This window comes from Pristiophorus japonicus, chromosome 5 (genome assembly GCF_044704955.1).
Source record: "Pristiophorus japonicus isolate sPriJap1 chromosome 5, sPriJap1.hap1, whole genome shotgun sequence".
NCBI lineage: Eukaryota > Metazoa > Chordata > Chondrichthyes > Pristiophoridae > Pristiophorus > Pristiophorus japonicus.
The window spans coordinates 110,503,989-110,521,777 of record NC_091981.1 but is presented as its reverse complement, the minus strand read 5'-3'; positions in this window follow the sequence as shown (position 1 = coordinate 110,521,777).

The following is a 17,789-nucleotide window of genomic DNA, read 5'->3' as shown; positions in this document are numbered from 1 at the left end:
AATGATGGGAGGAGCGATTAGAAGTCGTAAGGGGTAACAGAGATGTGAGGGAGTCAGGAGGGCTATTTGGAACTTGATGGGAGTTGACTATTAGAGGACTTAGAGCTATGAGGAATATCTGTGATACACATCTTCAGATTAACCATTGTAAAGGCTGTTGTTACAACTTTTCTTACAAAGCATGCTTACGTAGTCCTAGTTAAACGTTTCTCACTCTTGTAATCTTCCATCACTGTTAAAAGCCTCATTAAAACAAAACTTTTTCCCTTGATCTTGCTGAAGCTTTATTGTAGTTAGTAGTGGAAAAAAGTATCTTCCTGTACATTCATTGGTTTCCAAGTCTTCTGTTTCGTATGGTAGTAGCAAAGCAAATCAAACATCAATATCCAAGTTGGCTATCCAGGCCAATGCTTCCGGTGTAATGGCATGGATATCTTGTAGGCTGCCTGCGAATTTCCTCTGAGGGCAGAACTCAATGATCTGCTCCAGGGTCTGATCAGGGGCTTCACCCTCGCATGATGGGGATGTTTTCATCTTCCACCTGTGGAGAAGGTGGTAGCATCTACCATGACCAGTTCTGAGGCAGTTGATGGTTGTTCACTGTTTGCGAGGAAAGTTTGATCCTACAGCTTGTACTGTGGGGTCCTCTATAAGCAGTTCGCCATCGGTCATCAAAGCTGAGGGGAGATCACTGAAGGGCTTCGACGATGGTCCAAAATGGCCTTCTAGATTTGAGATGGGTTGGTGGTAGGTTGTTCAAGTCAGCCTGGATCGGCATGTCTTTGCTGGTGTAGCGGTTGTATTCTCAAGAGACTGTGTATTCACGGCGTAGGTGTGGTGCTGCGATGTTTGCAAGCATGGGGAGTCAAAGTGTTGGTGTCGATAAAAGCGTGCCGGCTTCCAAGTATAATTGCACATGTACTTTCATAGATGGTACTGGTCTAATTGTAACTTAGTGTGATTAATAGCAGTAGCAATAATTGCTTCTTAATATCACAAATTTATCAAATACTGTTGGATACTGCTCAGTCAGTGCTGCCATCTGCCCATTAAAATAATGATATAGCTAGTTCATATAGCTGAGACCGTAAACAAGTTGACTGATTTTACTCTTAACTAAGAAATAAGTTGATTTATCATCTTGCATTTTGCTATCTACAAGTCCTGGACATTGTTTGCTTAAATTTTTACAAAGATCATACATTCAAATTTAAACTGGTTGTCAAATTAAACTTGTTGAAGTAAGCATACAAGGGTAAATTTCACCAGGTCACACAATGTCTTTTTGTTAAGATGTTTAGATTTCTGTGAGACTGCTGACTACACAAGATTAATTTTTATAATGGCTCAAATTATTTAACTTGGAGCAGAGCTACCAATATTGGATGAGTTCTGGGATGTGAGATTTTCAACAGTGAATGATATGCTTGTGGAGCTTGTCACACCTAAAACATAAAAAGGAAAAAATTTGGTAGCGCCCTGTTTAACTTTTAACATTTTGAAAAGTTAGTGTCAGGCGCAAATGATTCCTAACTTCTTCTAAATTGGGCTTTAGCATCCCAGGAAGGAAGGGAGCGATAAATGAGGTGCCAATGACCTCAGTGGGTGCAGCAGGGGCACTAACAGCAGAGTGCTACCCAATTTCAGGTGACTTGAATTCATCAATCATCCTTCAGTCCTTTACACTGGCTGATTCCAGCTTTTAAAGGGGAGGTTGTATGAAGCTGCACCTAGTCATTTTCACCAGTGCTGCATTTGAGGGAGACATGTGAGCAAGTGCAACAAGTTTCTGGGATGGCTGCTGCAAATCCAGCTGGAAGGGAGAGGGCAAGGAGATTCAATGACGTGGCATTGGAGGCATTGGTGGGGGCAGTGGAGAGAAGGAGGGATGCGCTGTTCCCCACTTCTGGAAGGCGGATCTTGCCACAGGTCTTCAGGGCCATGTGAAGACAAGTGGCCCAGGAGGTGTCGGCCAGCACTGCGGTAGACAGAACCTTGATAGAGTGCCGGAAGAAGTTCAACGACGTCAGTCAGGTGGTCAAGGTGAGTACATGCTACTAAACCTCCGACATACCAGCTTCTGAACCTCTGTCTGTGCACACTTTGCAAACCACTCTCCCCCACCAAACATGTGTAGCTACTCAAACTCACATCCTCATCTCATGCCTTGCCTACATTCACAGCTATTCAATGACGGCAGGCATACCTCTCACATACTTGTTGGACTCTTACTCACACAAATTCCTTTCTTTTGCAGACCAAGATGGCACATAATCAGAGGGCGCAACAGAGGACGAGCAGGGATGAACCTCAACTGCAGGAGATGTCTGACCTGGAGGAGTGAGTGCTGTGGCTCATTGGCCCACAGGTGGTGGGCGCCATGGTCGGCGGAGACTTCAACCCTGCTGGCTAGCTTCATCCCATCTCCTTTTCTCATCCCACTTCCCCCTCACACTAGAAGGCTTTATGATTTTCCAGCTCCTGATACTGTCTGCCTTCCTTGCTCAATTCCTGCCCCTCTGCCCGCACCTTAACGCAAGTCTTGTGCCACTTATGCTTTCAGATAATCAGCAAGCAGATGAGCAGCCTGTTCCTGAGCGCCCCCACCATGATACTGATGAGAGAGAAGAGCAGGAGGACCCAAGCTCCTCGTCATTGGATCTCTCTCCTGCAGGCACCAGCTCAAAAATTGGAACTATGTGGTCTTAGAAGTTAGCTTAGCAGAGGGGTCTGCACTGGGTGATGCACCGGGGCCTATCGGGCTGCAGCACGGTCAAGGGGAAAGGGTAGCTCTGGAGCCTGCTCCCCGGAAGGCGAGTTCGTACACGGATGCTGCTGCACAGGACTCAGATGAGGACCTCAATGGGGAGGCATTCACAAGAAGGGCAATGGCTATGCACTCCGACATGATAGGTGCAATGGCAAAGGTGCCCGAGAGCCTCTCTGCAATGGTAAGGAGTATGGAGGAGTTCGCCTTCAACATTGCACAAAGCTCTGTGCACACCATGGAATCCATCATTTCCAGTCTGCAGACAATGGTGCACTCCCAAAGAGACCATGCGGATCCAGACTTCATGATGTGTGTCATGGGCGATTTGGCAGCTTCCATTGTAGCACGGGCGGAAGCAACATGGGCAAAAATTTAGCAGATGGAGTATAATGTTGGAAAGTGTGAGGTCATGCATTTTGGCAGAAAAAAATCAAAGAGCAAGTTATTATTTAAATGGAGAAAGATTGCAAAGTGCTGCAGTACAGCAGGACCTGGGGGTACTTGTGCATGAAACACAAAAGGTTAGTATGCAGCTACAGCAAGTGATCAGGAAGGCCAATGGAATCTTGGCCTTTATTGCAAAGAGGATGGAGTATTTAAAAGCAGGGAAGTCTTGCTACAGCTATACAGGGTATTGGTGAGGCCACACCTGGAATACTGCGTGCAGTTTTGGTTTCCATATTTACGAAAGGATATACTTGCTTTGGAGGCAGTTCAGAGAAGGTTCACTAGGTTGATTACGGAGATGAGGGGGTTGACTTATGAGGAAAGGTTGAATAGGTTGGGTCTCTACTCATTGGAATTCAGAAGAATGAGAGGTGATCTTATCAAAACGTATAAGATTATGAGGGGGCTTGACAAGGTGGATGCAGAGAGAATGTTTCCACTGATAGGGGAGACTAGAACTAGAGAGCAGAATCTTAGAATAAGGGGTCGCCCATTTAAAACTGAGATGAGGAGAAATTTCTTCTCTCAGAGAAGAAATCTATGGAATTCGCTGCCTCAGAGAGCTGTGGAAGCTGGGACATTGAATAAATTTAAGACAGAAATAGACAGTTTCAGAAACGATAAGGGGATAATGGATTATGGGGAGCGGGCAGGGAAGTGGACCTCAGTCCATGATGGGATCAGCCATGATCGTATTAAATGGCGGAGCAGGCTCGAGGGGCCATATGGCCTACTCCTGCTCCTATCTCTTATGTTCTATGTCATAGTAATGCAGGCAATGGTTGGTAGCATCGAAGCGCAGACTGTTCTCATGCAATCTCAGCTGGATACCACACGTGATCTGACTGCTGCCACCATCACTGGGTCCACCACAGTCGACTGGGGATCTCACGGTGTCGCAGCAGGCCACCAATCTGTGCTGCAGCAGATAGGTGGGGATGCTGAGGTGCTGCTCCAGCGGGGTGGCAGTGGGTCAGTGGAGCAGGAACTTGCTGTCCTCTCTCAGGATGACAGCATTCCTAATCCAACCACTGGCTCTGCACCATTGCACTTGTCCATGCCTGTGATCTAGCCAGCCCAGACTGCCGCTGCCCAGACTGAGGTGGTGCAGTCTACAGCCGGGCCTTCCCGGCCCAGAGCTGGTCGAGGGCGTCTTGCAAGGCCATCTGTAGTCTCTGGCTCTGACACACAGCAGTCTTCCACCAGTTGCTGCAGCCATAGGGGACATACAGCAGAGGAGCTCTAGAAAGGTGAACCGCGTGTTACGAGGGGATATAAGGTATCGCACAAGGGTGATTCTTAAATATAATTGCTGTTTATGATTATGTTAACTGTAATGAGATAAATTTTAATTGGAATGTTGCATCTTTGGCAGTGTCTCTCATTTCAGTTTTGGGGCGGGGAATTGATGTCCTGATGGGGACGTACTGGGAAGTGGGATGGAATTCGCTGGAACCGTAGTCTGATGAGATGGTCGCGCACCACCCTTGCAGACTCGCGATTGAGTGACTGCCTCCTCTGTCACTGCCGTTGCTCCTCCTCATCCTTCTCCTCCTCCTGAGGTGGTGTGGCTATGCCTGCTGGCAATGGCTGCGCCCTCATGATGGCCAAGTTGTGCAGCATGCAGTAGATGATGACGAAAAGGGACACCCACTCAGCCAAGTACTAGAGGACTCCTCCCGAGCAGTCAAGGCAGCGGAATCGTTGCTTGAGCACTCTGATGATCTGCTCAATGATGTTCCTGGTGGCGGCATGGCTTTCATTATATGAGTGTTAGCAGGTGTGTTGGGATTGCAGAGAGGAGTCATGAGCCAGGTGGAGAGCAGCCAGCCATGAGCTTGATGTGGTGGCTGTAAGAGAGCTGGCACACTGCTCTGGCGCAGGATGACTGCACCGTGGCATTGACGGTGAGGATTCTGTGTGTATGGTCGCACACCAACTGCACATTCAGTGAGTGGTAGCCTTTGCTGTTACAGAATACCTCAGTATTGTGATGTGGTGCCCGCAAAGAGACATGGGTGCAATCAATGACTCCCTGCACCATGGGGAAGCCCGCTATCCTGGCAAAGCCACGTGTATGTTCCAGCTGCTTCTCTCTGGTCATGGGAAAGGAAATGTATTCCTTTCTCCTTCTGTACAGAGCATCTGTGACCTTGCAGATGCAGCAATGGATGGCAAACTGGGAGATATTGGAGCTGTCTCCTGTTGCTCACTGGAAGGATCCATTGCCGTAGAGATTGAGCGCGATGGTGACCTTGACTGCCACTGAAAGAGCCGTCATCACAATGGTCTGAGGCTCGAGGTCTGGTTGCAGGAGATGGCAGAGCCCTGTGACCACGTCCTTGCTGAAGCGCAGCCTTCGAACAAACTGTTTCTTAGTGAAATTGATGTAGGAAAACCGTTGCCGGAATTCCCTGGGAGTGTAAGGTCTCCTGATGACAGCCCTGTTGGGCCCCCTCCCTCTGGCCACATTGTGCTGTCTTTCTCTCTGCCTAAGTTGCTTCCGATGGTGATGTTGGAGCAGGATATCAAGTGCTAACGCAGCCCCCATGAAATGATATAAATGTTGTCCTTTCTAATTTGTCCTCAATGAAAGTCATGAAAGTTTAACTGCCAGAACACTCCTTCAACTGAAAGTTGATGAAATCTGTCAAAAAGCCTGTCTGCCTATGTGGAAGTAAGCTGCAGATGGTAATGACCAACTAAAATTTTTCCCAAAGATGGCATCTTTAAATAGTGTTCCTCCAGCCGCCTCCTTACTGAAGTTGTCATTGTCAATGCCAGGCGCGACCGAATTTAGCTTTTGGGGTGGTAACAGGGCGCTGTGCATGCCGATAACATCATCGTCGCCGGACGCAGCCAAACGAGGTGCTATCTGTTAGCGTCGCCGCAAAGCCCCCTCCCAATTTAGCGAGAGGTGCTGTTCTCGCCGCGCCTGGGTGAAACCTTATTTGTGCCCCGGGGGCGCTAACGGGAAGCGCAAAGTACCCGAATTTTACTCCCAAACATGCTTAAAAGAGCCAATCTGCTTTCGCCACTTGGGTAACAAGAGATAGCCAACTGACATTGTTGTATTTTCTCTCCTTATATCCTTTTCCCCCTGACTCTATTGTCTCTTATTCTCTCGTTCTGTCTGCTTTTTTCTGTGTTCCTTTCTCTTCATAGCCTACCTGGCTGTAGGATTCGCAAGTGCTTTCTCTTCCTTTCTCAGGCTGGAGATGAGAAACCAACAGGCAGTTATAGAGACAGGGCTATCCAAGCATACCTTGTGGGATGAAGAGCCCTTTCTTCAAACTGAAAACCTACAGTTATAAAAGATAGTTCTCACTGTGTTGAATGCAAGGGTAATTCTAACTCTATAGCTTTCTCTTGCTTTTTCTCTCTCTCTGCAGCAAGAGAAGTGCCAGTACAATCCATCAATGTAGAAGATCAACAAAAAGTAGTTCATTGTGTGAAATGCATTGTGTTTTAAAATGAAATGGGCTACAAAATGCAAATATTATTCTGGTGGGAGATTATGATGTTCCGGCTGTGATTCGCATTGTACGTGAAAGAGTTTCAATCACAGCCAATATGATCCCTGAAATCCCGGTTCTGGGCAGTCGCCTGAAAAGAAGAGAAAAGATCCTCTCTTACCTTTTGCTCGAGCGCCCACCAGCAATTACGGTTTTAGGCCTCTTCTGCATGCGCATCGGAGCACGTGCATGTCTGAACGGACGTACAGCTGGACTGGAATCATGTGGGCCTGGGCACCCAATCAAGGCAAAGTATTCTCATTCATAATAATGGGAACTCCGTAAGTAGGAATTCTCATTATTATGAATAAGAAACACCACCCACCCACAACACCAAAACACAAATAAAAAATAGGAAAAAAACTTAATTAAATTAAATTAAAGTTGATAAATGTGTTAGAAAAAATATATATTTTTTGGATTTTTTTAAAGTTTTGTAATTAGGGTTTAAAATAAACATACCTTAGTGGGCAGGCTTTTTAACAAAAAAATGTGTTTTAAAATTTTATTTTTATATGTGTTTTATATGTTTTAAAACTCTTAAGCTGGTAAAAGTAGGCTATGCGCTTGCGTTTACCAGGCACAAGAATTTTAAGGACACTCGCTGGGCAAGAGATGGGCAAATAGTGCAATCTTGCCCATGCAAATGTCCTTGCTGCCGAGATACGTGCGATTCGTCAAGCCAGAACTTGACAGATCAGAAAAGCTGGTATTTGGCGCATGCGCATTGCGTGCCGAAAACTGGCTTTTGCGATGCCTCCCCAGGTCCGTACACACGCCGTACGGATCCGGGGAGGCCGGAATTTCAGGCCCAATATTTTTCTGTATGGGTAACAACCAACTCTGAAAGAAAAAAAAATACATTTCTTGTAGATTAGTCTGTCACATGATTTCCGTATCATTCTGTGTACCTTCTTTGATTATTTGGAAATAAAGATTCTAAAATAGCTCAAAGGCTAAAGAGGCTCTACAGAACATGACACTGCAATACAGGCTTTACTTCTGTTCACGACTTTGAAAGTTAGTTGTGAAATGGAAGAAGAGTATCAGTGAGCTGTTTTCTGGTGCGCTGTTCAGTTGCTTCTATCTCGTTGATGGTATTTCTTTTTGTTTACGTTTCCCTCCCAATTAAAAATCTGTCATTTTTAGATCTTCCTAAACTTTGCATAATTTAGAGAGCGGACAGGAAACCTGTTTCCAGATGTCTACCAATTTTTGATGTAATCACTAGGAATTGCAGCAAAACAGTGACTTGTTTATCTTTCTTTCTTATCCTATGGGGAACTGCCTTGTCTCTGGTCCCTTTCTAATATGAGTCATCGGGCTCATTTGCGGCATTTATTTGGCGTGCGCCGTTTTTTCTGGCGTATTTATTTTTTTCAAACATTCCCCCTGCGATGTGTGCCGGCGTAACTGACTTAGTTACAATGTTTCTAGGCCAGTTTTTTTTGACGTTCCCTCATGTCTGCGCCGTTTTTTTCAATTGTTCGCAGTTTGGCCAACATTTTTTTCTCTTCGGTTGGCGTATCTGCCCACTCCCCGAAAAAACTTCTGGGCACTTAAGAAAACCAGCGCACATTCACAAATCTGCACTGAAAGATTGTTTTTAAATCGAAGATTTCGGAGGGAGTCAAGAACACTGTAAAAATCAATAATAAATTTCAACTTTTTTTTCCTGTCAACGTAGAAGTGTAAATTTGTTGGATTTCACAAGTTTACTCATTTTTTTACTCACTCACACGCCACCAGCGAATGTCTTGAAGAGGACCTGGAGGGTTGTAGGTTTGTCCGGCAAAATCAACCTCACGCCCGGACACAGCGACTCGGGGTTTGGCTACAAAACAAGCCGTGGGAGGGGTGTGGGGGGGCGGTGCGGAGAGAGCGAGAGAGAGAGAGAGAGAGTGAGGTGCCGATCGGAAGGCTTGGAGCCCGGGGAGGGGGAGACAGAGAAGTCATAAACAATTAGTAAAGGCTGGGGGAGGCGGGGCGGGGGAGGAGAGGGGAGAGAGAGAGAGAGAGCGAGAGATGCTGATCGGAAGGCTTGGAGCCAATGGAGGGGGAGGGAGAGAGAGAAGTCAAAGACTCAAGGCGGTGGGGGAGTGGGGGTGGGGCGACGGGGGGGTGGTGGTGGTAGAGAGGAGACCCTGAGGGCTCAGCGACAACTATTCCACATGGATATGTTTACTGTTTGGAGCTGTTCCATAATGTGTTGTGTTAATGGAACATAGTTCAGTTTTAATGTAAAATATATTTTATTCAAAAGTTTACAATAACTTAACTTTAATAAAATTATCCTTGTAAGAAATTTCACTTTGCGATCACTCTTTAAAATCACTTAAACACTTTAAGATTACTCATAAACTTGTTAATTTACATAACTTACAAGAAACTTTTAATTTGAGAACAGTTACAACAGTAACAATAATAATAACAACAACAACAGCAGCAAAGAAAGGCTGCACCCATCTCTCATCCCCCTTATTATAAGACTGCCTGCTGCACTTGGTCTTCGACATTCCACCACCCCTGCCCGCAGGCGGTAGCGCAGTGTTTCTGGGCTTGTTACCAAGCTTATGCTTTGTAACATCTCGGGTACTGCGCACCTCTTGAGGGTGGGGGGGGGCGTCAGCATCAGGCGGCAAGTTGGAGGGTCCAGGCGGCAAGTTGGAGGGCCCAGCTTTGGGCTCTTCAGAGGCTGGTGGGGTTTGGAGTGGGAGTGGCAGTTGATTCTGTCAATGGGCGCGGGGTCTGGGCATGTTCCCTTATTGCAGCAGCTAACTCCAACATGCCGCCCCTCATGAGTACTGACAGTGTCTCATCGGCCTGCAACATTCCCTCCCTCATGGCCAGTGACATGGTTTGCACTACCTCTGACATTCCCTCCCTCATGGCTACTATTCCTTCACTGATGGTTCAGGATATTGTTCCCATTTCTCGTGAGAATGTTGTTACTTCTCCCAACAGTCCCACTACCTCATCACTCACCCCACTGATGGTTTCCAGGAGTGATCGGGTAAGGTCAATGCTCTCTGCACTCAATGACATCATTTGAATCACATCTGTTAGATCCTGCACCTCAGGAGAGAGTGGTCGAGCTCTCCCTCCCCTCCTCCCTATGGGTGTGGCTCACACCACAACACTGGGATCCGCAGTCTGGGATGGTGGGTCCTGGGTGTGCCTCGCCGCACCACACCACTGGGACCCGCAACCTCGGAAGGTGTGAAACCATGGAATGTCCCACCAATACTCAAACCACTAGTCACGGAAGGGGCTAACACCTCCATGAGCGGCACCTCCTCCAAAGTCAGTACAACAGTGGGAGCTTCATCCAGCTCCATCCCCTCCCCCTCACCCCCATGATTGGAAGATGTCCTCCTCTTCTGGCTCGTCCGCGTCTGAATCTTCTTCTGCATCGTCAGGGTTGGCTTCAAGTTCTGCAAAATACAACAGAACAGTCAAATGGTTAGCAGCAGAGGAGTGGGCAGGATGGGTGGCATGAGTAGGCTCACACAGTGCAGGCCAGGCAGCAGGTTGATTTGAAGGGCCACGATGAATTTGCAGGAGTTACTCTCTCCCTCCAGTGTGGGCCCAGCTTGTGCAGTACTGATTGCTTTTTTCCAGGCAGGACCCTTTCTTCCAAAGGTGTCAGTGGGTGCAGATTTGCCGGGCCTCCTCCTGTTCGAGTTCTTTCCCTTTTGTTGTGGGCCACTTTCCTCTGCAAAGATGAAAATGCAACTTTTTAGAGAGGGTGTCTTTCTGCTGGGTGGGACATATACAGCTGGTCACATTTACAATTGCATTAAATAAATGAAAATATTATTTACACTAACTACTTGACCAAGGTCCTGCCACTTCTTTTTACACTGGCTTCCAGATCTCGTGATGGTCACCACTGCGCAATAATCTTCTGCAACTTGGTTCCAGCGTTTCTTCATTTCTTTGGGTGGAACTTTTATGTGACCTCTGCTGGTATCTAGCTCCTGCCATCTGTTCTCAATCACAGTAACTAGTGCCTCCACTTCTTCCTGTAAGAAATTCTTGGTCCTTGCACCGTGTTGCATCTTGTATTGCTGCAGCTGCGATTTTTCCAATGCTCTCACACAGCACTTGCAACACAAAAATGGCCAATTGCCAAATCCGAGCTGTACTGAGCATGAGCATCCATTGGAATGACGTCAAAAACATAACCTTTTTTCCCGCGCATGCGCAGAAGGTGTGGCTTCATTTTTTGGTTCAGAGAGCAGGTTCCACCCCCCGAGGTGACTGGACACGCTGCGCACCACCAAATTCGAATTATACATCGGGGAAAGTTTGGCAAAATATTTCTGGCGTATTTCTGGCCTAGAAAAACTGCCGTAACTCTGGCAATATGCCAGAAAATGGACTTGGGGAAAATTGAGCCCACATTGTGGGACAATGTGGTGATGTAGCAATGTTACCAATGGTGCACAGTATTTTAGCATGCTCCCAGATCATTGCAGAATGCTGCACTAACTGAAGTCACACCTGGATGCATTATATACAACCTGTGGTCCTAGACCTGCATGGGGCTCAAGCCTGGGAAATTTGGCCTTTGAAGCCCAGGCAACTCAGTCCTATTTGCACGTACATATTTCTTGTGTTTTCTTGTTTTAAATTTGTGGCTAGGAGGTGGGGGAGGGTTGCATTTAGCCATGTTATTTCATTGGTAAATAAATCCTAACGCTGAACATTGGTTACAACCAATATTGAATAAATATGCAAACTATTGGGTATGTACTTTTAAACTTTATACGTGCCCCCCACAGGCTCTATAATATGCACTGCCATGACCCAAAAAGATTAACGTTTGGATATCACTGCACTATATAATGTTGACTGATGCATCAGGCAGAGTGATTTTCAATAACTGTAACACCAAAGTCATCAATTAATAAATAAAGGAAACAAAACTGAAATAAAAAATCAGCACCAACACTAAAATTGCAGTTACATTTATGTATGTTGAATCCTGGCAGGAAGGAATGATGGACTGAGCGTGTACAGTATACAAAATGGTATATGCATGGCCATGTGATGGTAGAATGGTGGAGACTACTGTTTGAACTTGCTGATTGGTTGTTGTGGTCAAATTTTCTATTAATTATGAATGAAGTGGAAAAACTCTTGAATGTTGGTTAGTTACCAACATTGCCTGATTGTTGGCATTGAGCGGTCAGGCAAGATGGTTGGGTTGTAAAACATGTGATGACTCCTATCATTGGTTGCATGCAGACTGAGTGTGGTTGTTTCCCATGCCCAGTACTTTCTGCATGGTGTGGTGGGAGGGGACTGTAGCCTCTAAAATGAGTTGTTGCTGCATGTTGTGCTTTGGATTTGGGGATCCGTGGCGTAGAGAGTAAACAAAAGTAGAACATTAAATGAAAAATATAAATTCAGTGGAACACCATTACAGTGCAATATTTTGTACAAAGAATAGGGAGACAGTGACAAGACCAAACAGGAAGCGAAAGATAGAGGGGAAAAATAGAAAATAAAAAGATTTTGATTAATAGAAACAAAAGAACTAGAATATCTATAGAACTAAAACAGCCATCAAAAGTTGACAACCAAAACTAATAAAGTAGAAATTATCATTGAAAAATAAGTAAAAAGGAAGGGACTGTAGAATTATTATTTCCCGTAGATTAGAAAGAAAGACTTGCATTTCTATAGCACGTTTCAGGACATCAGGACATCCCAAAGTGTATTACAGCACATGAAATACTTTTATGATATAATCATTGTTGCAGGAAACAATCTTACTAGTTTGAGTCTTCCTGTTCTGTACTCTGCTGTTATTAAGGATAAGCCAAGATTACATGATCTGTAAAATATAGTGTGACATTTGAAGAAAAAATGGATACATGAATGTAAAACACTAAAATGGTACCTTGTAAACCTGATTGTACGTCAGACTGCCGCCAGCTTCCTGAAGGATGCCAATGGAGCACATACATTGAACCAATGTCTGCTAGTACCACCTTATGAAGTTGCATATTGTACTACAAGCTGAGTCATTCTAATGTAGTAGTTATTGTAAATCACTTCCCAGACTATTGATCCTTGTGACTTCCTAATCTTCTAGTTAGTCATCATATTTGTTATTGATGCCTGCAAGTGTCCATCTACTGTCTCGAGTACAAATGCTTCTGCATTACAACAATAATTATACTTCAAAAGTACTTAATTGTTTGTAATGCGCTTTGGGACAGACGTGAAAGGCACTGTATAAATGCAAGTAATTGGGGCCGAAATGCCCCTTTGTGCAAGGCCCGTTGTACAAGGGCAATACGTATTTTGCGCCCAGAGGCAGGCAGCAGAAGCGACGTGGCCGGAATTGCCCTCGGGATGCCGCCGCCGAAAACGGCTTTGCTCCAACATTGGCGCCCCGGGCGGCGGTGCACACGGCAATGATGTCATCGGTGTGCGTGCCGACCCCTTTGTGTCCTGCGGGGGAAATTGCTCCACGGGAGCGCGGTTGGCACTGGGCGATGCCACCGACAACTTCGCAAAGCGCAAAGCTGTCTGTGGCTGGAATGCTGCAGCCTCTGGGACGGGGTCACACCTGCCCCCTACACCTGGGCGGAAAGGCCTTACTGCGCCATTACCAGCTCTCAGAGGTGGTAATGGTCCTTAAAAAAAGGGGCAATTTCGGCCCCACAGTGTGCTGCAGAGTTAGTAACCTGCACGTTCCAATTCACTGAACACTTGGGTATGCTGTCTTCATGCTACTTACCTTTAACTCTGCAGTAGATAAGCTCCTGTTGTAACATTGTCCAGCTGACTCCTTAGTAGTGCATACTGCAGAACTTTGAATACATTTTGTTTTGGGAATTTTAAAGTTGGACGAATACTGTAATTCTTGTATTCAACAGATGACTGATCTTGCTCTCAGAAGTTCTGACTTAGATTCCATGAATGTAATGAATGTTTGTCTAATAAACTGACCCCTGTCCAGGGAGCATAACACAAAGTCACTGAACAATTGACATTGATGTACTCTCAGCGGTGTGTGGCGGGCTTTTCAGATCATTGCGGAACTGTAAAGTTTTAAGATTTATCATTAATATATATTTGTGTACTGTTCCATTTTAAGTACCTTATGCCATGAAACCATTCCTCACAACCATTGTGGAGCCACAGCTTGTGTGCTGCTTGAGTGTTAGCAGTGATCTGGTTTGCTAGAGTATGAGGTAGCAATACATAAAAGTGATTGCCTGCAGTAATTTATTTTTAAAATTATGTTTCATCATCAAAAGCAAACAGTTATATACAGTGAAAGAGGTGACAATCATGTCAGAACTTTAAGGCCTAGTAATTTGTCTGGGCCTGTATTTGACCAGCACCTACCTAAACCGAGAGGCCCGAGGATCGATGGAAGAAATCAATATCTTCAGCGCGAGCAGCCCTCAGGAAAATCACAGTAGTGGGGATTGGAGCGGGCTATGGATGTTTTTTTTTAAATAATAAAAAAATATTTAACTTACCTGCAGTTGGAGACCACCTGAGCGGGGAAAGTCCAGCACCTGGCCTACTCATCGGCAGCTCGTTTCTCAATGGGGGTCTCAGTAGGCCCCTGGTTTACATATTGAAGGGCTGTTTTAGGTCTCCGCCAATGACGATTAGCAAAGAGTGTCGCAAATTTAGTAGTGGAGCCAACACTCATTCAGATTGGCCGCAGGCCATTCCAGTGTTAGTTTGGTAAGCTTGTGCCCATTTTACACCCGACAAAAGGGCACACGCATATCAATTTCTATCCCTAATTAAATACCATAATGAAATAGAATCAGTGGGACATGATTATTGATTGTTACAGGACCTGACTGTCTTTAATCAGGACAGGTTTCTGGTAATGAAAAGTACTGTTTCACAATTGCCCTGAGTTGAATAACCCGCTTGCTTAAATATAACGCACAATAATGCTCATGGAAATGATACTCGAGGAAAGGCTGTTGTCAGACAATCTATATAGTATATTATCAGCTGGGTATCAAACTATAAATATTCAAATACAGTCTTTGCTAATGTATTAAACGCTTTGAATAGAATATATACAAGATATTCAATAACTTTAATAAGATACATTTACAATATTTGCTGATGTTTGCCAAGTGGCAGCACCTATTTTACTCAGGTGCCAAAACTTCTAAGGTTCAGTCAATGAAGTTCTGTAATTGGCTGCTAGGAGGCATGTAAGGACAGCTGGAGCTGACTATTGCACTTCTCCACTGAGTAAGCATTATAAGTTATATTAACGCTTCCTGTCTTAAATAAGATGTCCATATTATTATCCATGTGAGCTTCCTTCATATTCAAAGTAAAAACATCGACTTAATCATTGCTCTTCATGTGTTTAGTGTTTCTGACTGATCACAGGCAATTTTATTATTTTATTCCCCTCTGTCCCTGCTGAGTTTTCATTAAAAATGTTATGTTTCATATGCTCTCCCAATGGCCCAGTAAGTTGGTATGGTGAATAGCAGAGCCATATAGACTAGGAAAGTCCCAGATTCAGTCATAAATCTGTGTTGAGTTAGCTGATAATCTGCTGGGACAATGACATTGCCTTGGGTTTAGGTAGGGGAAAACAGCCAGACTTCCCACTCCTGATCACTAACCAGAGACTCTTACGGGCCAGTGTGAGTGTGAAGCTTTGGGTAAGGACATTTTGGGAGCTCATCACCCTCTGATAAGTTGCCCAAGTTGCAATTTGACATGTGACCCTAGAAAGTGAATGCTGGCGGACTATTTGACTGCAAGGACCATCATTGTTGACCCATATCCTGTTCTCACTTCATGCTTGCACAAAATTACTTCCAGTAAATGTCTATCTCATAGCAATCAGCAGGCTGATCCATGTTTTTTTCCCCCTTCCTAACCCAAGGGCGATGAGGCCAATTGAAGCGCTCCTACAATAACTCTGACTGAAATCTGTGGTGGATAGAGCAGAATTAAGTCACAGCCTGTTACAGCTCTAATTTTTTCGAGTTCTGACAAAAGGTCATCTACCTGAAACATTAACTCTGTTTCTCTCTCCACAGATGCAGTCTGACCTGCAGAGTATTTCCAGCATTTTCTGTTTTTATTTCAGATTTCCAGGCTCCGCAGTATTTTACTTTTGTATTAAATCCCAACCTTCCTGTTTTAGTCAGCTGAGCTATCAAGGAACCCATAATAAGAACATAAGAACATACGAAATAGAGCAGGAGTAGGCCATTTGGCCCCTCGAGCCTGCTCCGCCATTTAATAAGATCATGGCTGATCTGATCATGGACTCAGCTCCACTTCCCAGCCCGCTCCCCGTAACCCTTTATTGCCTTATCGCTCAAAAATCTGTTATCTCCGCCTTAAGTATATTCAATAACACAGCTCTCTGGGGCAAAAAATTTCACACAGATTTACAACGCTCTGAAAGAAGAAATTCCTTCTCATCTCAGTTTTAAATGGACGGCCCTGTATTCGGAGACAATGGGCTATACTTTCCACTATTTTTGCATCGATACCGCCGACTTAACGTCCATTTTAATGCTGAGATGAGGCAATCAGTTACTAGTGGTGAGGCGCAGGGATCAGTGCTGGGACCACAACTATTTACAATCTATATTAACGACTTGGAAGAAGGGACTGAGTGTAACGTAGCCAAGTTTGCTGATGATACAAAGATGGGAGGAAAAGCAATGTGTGAGGAGGACACAAAAAAATCTGCAAAAGGACATAGGCTAAGTGAGTGGGCAAAAATTTGGCAGATGGAGTATAATGTTGGAAAGTGTGAGGTCATGCACTTTGGCAGAAAAAATCAAAGAGCAGGTTATTATTTAAATGGAGAGAGATTGAAAAATGCTGCAGTACAGCGGGACCTGGGGATACTTGCACAAGAAACACAAAAGGATAGTATGCAGGTACAGCAAGTGATCAGGAAGGCCAATGGAATCTTGGCCTTTATCGCAAAAGGGATGGAGTATAAAAGCAGGGAAGTCTTGCTACAGTTGTACAGGGTATTGGTGAGGCCACATCTGGAATACTGCTTGCAGTTTTGGTTTCCATATTTACTTAAGGATATACTTGCTTTGGAGGCAGTTCATAGAAGGTTCACAAGGTTGATTCCAGAGATGAGGGGGTTGACTTATGAGGAAAGGTTGAGTAGGTTGGGTCTCTACTCATTGGAATTCAGAAGAATGAGAGGTGATCTTATCGAAATGTATCAGATTATGAAGGGAACTTGACAAGGTGAATGCAGAGAGGATCTTCCACTGATGGGGGAGACTAGAACTAGAGAGCAGAATCTTAGAATAAGGGGCCGTCCACTTAAAACTGAGATGAGGAGAAATTTCTTCTCTCAGAGGGTTGTGGATCTTTGGAATTCACAGTCTCAGAGAGCTGTGGAAGCTGAGACATTGAATAAATTTAAGACAGAAATAGACAGTTTCTTAAACGATAAGGGAATAAGGGGTAATGGGGAGCGGGCAGGGAGGTGGACCTGAGTCCATGATCGTATTGAATGGTGGAGCAGGCTCGAGGGGCAGTATTGCCTACTCCTGCTCCTAGTTCTTATGTTCTTATATTCTTACAATGCCCAGATATCGCCCATTTAGCAACAAAATGGAAACTAACGCCCATGCATCGCTCACTTATTGCCGAGCGTTACTTTCGGCACCTGGGCCACATATCGCCGAAAATATTGCTCGCCGAAAAACCCGCTGAGAAAAAGTTGCTCTCACCTGAACTAAAGCCAGCGGTATGGACGCCATTTTGTACATCAGAGGTCGATTCATATAAAAGGCTGCTTCAACTTCTTGGGAGTTTTGATGTACTTTGGAGGTCTTTTAAGGTGATTTGAACATCTGAACAAACATCTTATCATACTGTGGATGATTTGAATTTATTTTAGGTGTTTTCGTAGGTAAATTTATGGTTTGTGAACAATAGGTATAATACTGATTGTGATTGTAATGGGGCCTGTAATTTCTCAGCCTGTCTTGATGACCACGCACATGCTGCAGACTAGAGATGGCAGAAAGTATATTCAAGAGCATTAT